Source organism: Canis aureus, chromosome 26 (assembly GCF_053574225.1).
Source record: "Canis aureus isolate CA01 chromosome 26, VMU_Caureus_v.1.0, whole genome shotgun sequence".
Lineage (NCBI taxonomy): Eukaryota > Metazoa > Chordata > Mammalia > Carnivora > Canidae > Canis > Canis aureus.
This window is the reverse complement of record NC_135636.1, coordinates 20401072-20409302: the sequence shown is the minus strand read 5'-3', so window position 1 is coordinate 20409302 and position 8231 is coordinate 20401072.

The following is an 8231-nucleotide window of genomic DNA, read 5'->3' as shown; positions in this document are numbered from 1 at the left end:
TCAGGTAGCCTATGTGCTGGATCTTTTTCTTTAAGAATTCACAGTAACTTTTCCAATGGAAACTTCCTCTAAATGTAGCACTTCTTTGATTTACCAGGCATTGTGTGACGTGATGAAGGCACTTGTTTGCTAAGTGTCATAAGGACCAGTGAATCTAAAGGGCAAAGATCAGGTGGCTAGACATCCAGAGGCTTTTATTCACACTAACACTACTTTATTGACACTTACATTCAGTAAAATACATGCAACTTCAGCATATAGTTCAATGAATTTTGACCTGTGTACATCCCTGTCACCCAGATCATAAAGAATATTTCCACCACCTCAGAAAGTTACTTTGCATTGATTAATGAGTCCACCTTCCCTCAAAAGTCAACTAGTACTCTGAGTTTTTATCACCATGATGATTAGTTTTGTTTTCTTCTTGAACTTCATACAAGTGGAATAATGCACTATGTACTCTTTTTGGGGGGTGGGGTGGGGGGTCTGGCTTCTTTGACTTAGCATGATATTTGTGAGATTTATCTATGCCACTGCATGCATTTGTTGTTTGTAACTATTTATTGCTGAGTTGTATTTCACTGTATGAATATATCACATTTAGTTGACCCATTTTCCTGTAGACTTCTTTTTTTTCAGTTTGGAGTTCTTATGAATAGTGCTGCTATGAGCATTCATGTATGTACAGGTCAGTTTGTAGAATTCATGTACTCATTTCTCCAGGACAAATGCCTAAGAGTATAATAATTTAGTCATAAAGTAAGTGTGGCTTTATTAGAAACTGCCAAACATTTTCCCAAAGTGATTGTATTATTTTACATTCTTGAACCAGTAATGCATGAGTTCTGGTTGCTCCATATCTTCATCAATACTTGGTATTATCAATTTTTGATGGACACAAAGTGTTTAATCTCCAGTGCCCATTCTACTATAGATAGTAGTGTCTATGAACAAAATGAAAGAGAGTGGGAAAGGAACTTTTAAAATGTATTAAATGAGGAGAAGTTTCCATTTGCCTGACTCATCTTCTACACCTTGTTTTAAAGGACGTTTCTTGGTTTCCTATTTGTAATACTGAAAGTGACTGTTGACTGATAAACATTGCTTTCTGCTTCAACTCTAGAGCATAATTCTAACTCCAGCTCTCTTCTTTCTGCTCAGAACCTATTAGCTTATTTTGCTCCCATGTAGGTCCACATATGTTCAACTTAAGAAAAATTCCTAGACACCTACTATTAAATTTATGTGTTATAAATTAGAAGAAACTTACTAGTACAGCAATAAATTAAATGGGATTAAAAAATATTCCCCAATCAGTTCCCATTGATAACAAGGGAATTTGCTGTTAATTGAAAGATAATCTATTTTTAATTCTGAATATATCATATGCTATACCAGTATTTATTTCAAAAGGTACTTATTTCAAATTGTAAGTTGGTAGGGAAAAATAGCAATCCCTTTCTTTATCTTTTACTTTTCATTTTGAAATAATTGTAGTCTTATGAAAATCTTCAAAAACTTTGAAGATTCCTCTATCTCCTCAGTCAGATTCACCAAATTCAAATATTTTATCACATTTGTTTTATCATTTTCTTTACCTATCTCCATACATATTAATATTTTTTCTGAAAATTTTGAGAGTAATATATATAATACTCCTTTTCTCCTAAATATTTGTTTATTTCCTAAAACTAGGGTATTCTTTTACACAATTACACTGCAGTTATGAAAATAAAGAAATGATAATTCATAAAATAGTAGTTTCTAATAGTAGATTCTAATTGTTCACATTTTGCCATTTGTTTTAGTGATTTTGTTTTATGGCAAAATAGAGTTTTCCTTATCCAGGATCCAGCCTAGGATAACTTGTTGAAATGACTGGTTCTGTCTCTTTTTTTTTCTCTTAATGTGGAACAATTCTACTGTCTTTCTTTTATCATCTTGGCATTTTTGAGGAATGTGAATAATTGCTTTTGTCTTTCAATTTGGGTTTGTCTAATATCTCCCCATAATTAAATTTATGTTATAATTGGTGGAAAAAAGCCACAGATGGTATATTGTGTCCTTCTCAGTGTGTCATATTAAGAAGGCAAATGCATATTTTGCCAAATATTGGTAATACCTTTGATCATTTGTTTATGGTCATGAATGCCAGGTTTCTCCATACTAAAGTTAGTCTTTCCTCTTGGTAATTAATAAATGTCTTGAGGCAAAATCCTTGAGGCCATATAAATATCCTGTTGTTCATCACCCAATAGACTTATCACCCATCAATGATATTTTCTTGAGACTACTATTACTAAGTTTATTTGCTAAATGTTGAATTATTATATCTTTTATATCTTCCACATTTGCTACTTGGTATTCTATTCTAAGGAAGCATTCTTTCTTCCTCTTCACTTATTTGTTTTTTCTTCATTTTTATGTGAACTCATAGATTCTTACTTTATGCTGTGGATTATGATTTTTGTTATCACTACTTCTTTTAATGGTCAAACTATCCTAAATCCTTTGATGATTTTATTCTTGAAACTATGGTGAAATAATATGCTTTACATTAAACTGTCATCATTATATGCTGGGTAACTGAGCCATTTAGGTGAATGAAAAAGAAATTAATACATAATAAATACATAGATAACTGAAATAGATTTTAAAATATTTTACTTATTTATTTATTTTTAAATATTTTATTTATTTGTTCATTAGAGATACACAGAGAGAGGCAGAGACATAGGCAGAGGGAGAAGCAGACTCCCCATGGACCTCTATCCCAGGACCCCAGGATCACTACCCAAGCCAAAGGCAGACTTTCAACCACTGAGCCACTCAGGTGCCCAAAGATCTTATTTATTTATCTGAGAGAAAGACAGCAAGAGAGAGCATGAGCTGGAGGTGGAGAGAGGGAGAGGGAGAAGCAGACTCTCTACAGAACAGGGATCCTTAACAAGGGGCTCAGTCCTAGGATCCCAGGATCATGACTTGAGCTGAAGGCAGATGCTTAACTGACTTAGCCACCCAGGTGCTCTGATAACTTAAATAGATTTTATTCAATAGATTTTCTATTCTATTAAAATAAAGTCTGTTAGACAGAATAATGTCACCCCAATGTATGTCAATGCATTAATATCCTAAACATTGGAATATGTTAACATTGCATGGCAATAGAGATTTTGCAGATGGAATTAAATTTGCTAATCATCTGACCCAAAAAAGATCATCTTGGATTGTTTGGGTGGGCCCAGTGTAATCTGATGGGCCTTTTTAAACAGAAGAGGAGGGGGCCAGAGTCAGAGAGAGATGAGACATGAGAAGTAATCCACTTGCCATTGCTAGCTCAGAATATGAAAGGGGCCATAAGCCAAGGAGTGTAAGGGGCTTCTAAGAGACAGCTCAGTTGACACCTGACAAGGAAATGGGGACCTCAGACCTAAAACCTTCAGACAGACTTCTGTAAATACCTGCATGAGCAAGAAAACATATTTTCCCCTGAGACCCTCCAGAAAGGATTGGTAGTCTCAATTTTAGCCTAGTGAGACCATGTCACACTTCTTACCTATAGAACCAGAAAATAATATATTTTTTGTTTTTCTTAAGCCACTAGGGTTGTGACAGTTGCTTATTACAGCAATAGAAAACTAATACATGGACTCTGTGACCACACATGGTCTATGGTCCCATCTATACAATTAGTTATATATTCTCACCCTTTCTCATTTATTCACTCTGTCTCTTTTTCTATGTATCTCTCTTCCTCCTTTCTGTTTCAATCCCTTTCTACTATGTCTTGGTTTTCTCCTGTGTGTGTGTGTGTGTGTGTGTGTGTGTGTGTGTGTACGCATGCACATTACTTAAAGCGGCTAATGAATAAAACCTAAACTCTTGCTGTGGAAACCAAGAAGATAGTAACATGGTAGTAGAAAGCCAATAAACACAAATTAGCAGCAGGAGATCTTTGAACTTTTGAAAGCTGCACTCCTAACCTTTCTGTTATTTGCAGTGTGTTTTTGCTGCTTCCTTAGGGGAATCACCTAAAATGGTTTTGACTTGAGTATTACATAAAATATCTCCAAAGAGTTGTTTTGCCAAGCCACACATAACATGTTAATATTTTTCTCAAAAGACTTTAACGTAGCAATCAGTCTTCTTAAAAAATAGCATGTTTCCCCCTATAACTTGGCTTCATCTTTGAAGCTTGTGGTAAACATAATTAAATAGTCTGGAACAGATTTGAATACTTAATGGCATGCTGGACAGAAGCCAGTACTTATTCTAGGTGAGACTGGTTGGTTGGGCAGGTATCTCTAACTTTGTGTAATTACCATATTCTAGAGAAGTTGTGGTCAAATTATATTTTCATAAATAAAACCACCTTTTAGAATGATGAGTGGAGTTTGCTGTATGAAGAGATCTTATGGTGAATTGTTTGTGAACCATCAGTTCATAATGTGGGGGTATGTGTGGTGGAGGGGATGGTTCCAGGTAGTTTCACTGTACAAATATACCTCAGAGAAATTGCAGGTTCACTTCCAGACCACCACAATAAAGCAAATATTGCAATAAAGTGAGTCAGATGAAGCTTTTGGTTTCCCAGTGCATATAAAAATGATGTTATACTGTTGCATTTCTATATACTAATAACGAAAGAGCGAAAAGGGAAATTAAGAAAACAATCCCCTTTACAATTGCACCAAAATAATAAAATACCTAGGAATAAACTTAACCAAAGAGGTGAGAGACCTGTACTCTGAAAACTATAAAACATTGATGAAAGAAATTGAAGATGACACAAACAAATGGAAAGATATTTCATTCTCATGGATTGGGAGAACAAATGTTAAAATGTCCATACTGCCCAAAGCAACCTATAGATTTAATGCAATTCATAGCAAAATATCAATGGCATTTTTCACAGAACTAGAACAAAGTATTCTATCCCAAAATTTGGGGAACCACAAAAGACCCACCAAATAACCAAAGCAATCCTAAAAAAGAAGAACAAAGCTGAAGGTATTACAATCCCAGATTTCAACATGTACTACAAAGCTGTAGTAATCAAAACAGTATGGTACTGGTGCAAAAATAGACACATAGATAAATAGAACAGGATAGAAACCCATCATTATATGTTCAACTAGTCTTTGACAAAGGAGGCAAGAATATGCAATGGGGGAAAAGACAGTCTTTTCAACAAATGGTATTGGGAAAATGGGACAGCTACATGCAAAGTAATTAAACTGGACCATTTCCTTATACTAAACTCCAAAATAAACCCAAAATGGATTAAAGGCTTAAATATGAGACCTGAAACCATAAATATCCTAGAAGAGCACAGGCAGTAACCTCTCTAACATTGGCTGTAGATATGTCTTCTGAGGCAAGGGAATCAAAAGCAAAAAATAAACTATCAGGGTGACATTAAAATGAAAAGCTTCTCCACAGCAAAAGAAACAGAAGCAAAGCTACAAAGTACCTACTGTATGGGAAAGATATTTGCAAATGACATATCCAATAAGGGGTTACTACCTAAAATATATAAAGAACTTAACTCAATACCTATAAACCAAATAATCGAATAAAAAATGGGCACCAGACATGAACAGACATTTCTCCAGAGAAGACATACAGATGGCCAGCAAACATATGAAAAGATGCTAAACGTCACTTATCATCAGGGAAGTGCAAATCAAAACCCCAGAGAGATAGCACCTCACAGTTATCTGGCTAAAATTGAAACACAAGAAACAACAAGTATTGAAGAGGATGTGGAAAAAGGAAACCCTTGTGTACTATTGGTAGGAATGCAAACTGGTACAGCCACTGTGGAAAACAGTATGGAGGTTCCTCAAAAAATTAAAAATAGAATTACCATATAATGCAATAATTCCATTACTGAGTATTTGCCCAAAGAATATGAAAACTGATTCAAAAGACAGAGACACCCCTATGTTTATTAAAGCATTATTTACAATAGTCAAATTATGGAAGCAACCCAAGTATTCATCAGTAATGGATAAAGGAGATGCAGTGTGTGCATATGTGTATAACAATGTTATAAAAAAGAATGAAATCTTGTCACTTACAACATGGGTATGATCCAGAGGGCATAATGCTAAGTGAAATAAACCAATCAAAGAAAGACAAATATGACTTCAGTCATATGTGAATTTTAGAAACAAATTAAAAAAGAGAAAAACCAAAAAATAGACTCTTAACTACAGAGAACAAACTGATGGTACCAGATGGGAAGTGGATGGAGGGAATGGATAATATTGGTGAAGAGAATTAAGAGTACACTTACTGTGATCAGCAGTGAATAATCTACAGAATTTTTCAATCACTATATTGCATCCCTCAAACTAATATAACACCATATGTTAGTTATACTGGAATTAACATTTTAAAAAGTTATATTTATACTATATTGTAGTCTTTTAAGTGTATAATAGCATTATGTCTAAAAAACAATATGTATACCTAATATTTTATTGCTAAAAAATGCTAACCATCATCTGAGATTTTTAGTGAGTCCTATTCTTTTTGCTGGTGGAGAGCCTTGCCTTGATGTTGATGGCTGCTGATTGATCAGGATATTGGTTCTGAAGGGTGGAGTCACTCTGGCAATTTTAAAAAATAAGATGATAATGAAGTTTGCTACATTGATTGACTCTTCCTTTCATGAACAATTTCTCTGTAGTATGTGATACTTTTTGATAGCATTTTGCTCACAGTAGAACTTCTTTCAGAATTGGAGTCCATTCTCTCAACCCTGCTGCTGCTTTATCAAGTTAGGTTATGTTCTTTTTTTTTTTTTTTCTATTGTTATTTCAACAGTCTGCATGGTATCTTTACTAGGAGTACATCTCAAGAAACCCCATTCTTTGCTTATCCATAGAAGCAATTCATCATCCACTTAGTTTTATCATCAGATTGCAGCAATTCAGTCACATCTCACACTCCACTTCTAATTCTAGTTCTCTTGCTGTGTCCATTTCATCTGCAGCCTTGAACCCCCCAAAGTCATCCATGAGGGTTGGAATCAACTTCCTCTAAACTCCTGTTCTGGCAGCCCAGGTGGCTCAGCGGTTTTGCGCCGCCTTCAGCCTAGGGCGTGATCCTGGGGTCCCGGAATGGAGTCCAACGTCGGGCTCCCTGGCATGGAGCCTGCTTCTCCCTCTGCCTGTGTCTCTTCCTCTCTCTCTCTCTCTCTCTCTCTCTCTCTCTAGCTCATGAATAAATAAATAAAAATCTTTAAAAAATATTGCTATTTTGACCTCCTCCCATAAATCACAAATTTTCTTAATGGCATCTAGAATGGTGGCTCTTTTTTTCCAAAAGGTTTTTAATTAACTTTGGCCAGATCTATCAGAGGAAATCGGTATCTATGGCAGCTATGGACTGATGAAATGCATTTCCTAAATAATACGACTTGAAAGTTGAAATTATTCCTTGATCCATGGTTGCAGAATGTTGTATTAATAGGCATGAAAAAAAAACCCCATTAATTTCACTGTACTTCTCCATTAGAGCTCTTAGATGACCATGTGCATTGTCAATGAGCAACAATAGCTTGAAGGGATTTCTTTTTCTGAGCAGTAGGTCCCAGAGTGGGCTTAAAATATTTAGTAAACTAAGATGTAAGCAGATGTGCTGTCATCCAGGTGTTGTTCTGTTTATAGAGCACAGGCAGAGAGATTGAGCATAATTCTTAAGGGTCCTAGAATTTTCAGAATGGTAACTGAACATTGGCTTCAAATTGAAGTCACCATTTGTGAAGACACTGTAATAGCCCCAGGGGAGAGGTCCATGTGGTAAGGAATGGAGTCCTCTTACCAATAGGCAGTGAGTTGAGATCTGTAGCCAGCTTCCATGTAAATGAGCCATCTTGAAAGCTTATTTTCTTTCCAGTCTCAGTCAAGCCTTTCGATGATTGCAACCTCATGAGAAAGCCTTAGTGACCCAACTAAAGTGTTCCCAGATTCCTAACCCTCAGAAACTATGTGAAATAATAAATATTTGTTATTATCAGCTGCTAAATTTTAGAAGTATTTGTTACATAGTGATAAATTTTATACTTTGTATAAATGGAACCATATTCAGGTCCTTTTGCATCTGGCTTCCTTCACACAATATTATATTTTTGATACTCTTCCAAGTTGTTTTGTGAAGTAGTAGTTTCATGATCTCCCACTGCTGTACAGTATTTTGTTGTATAAATACATGGCAACCTA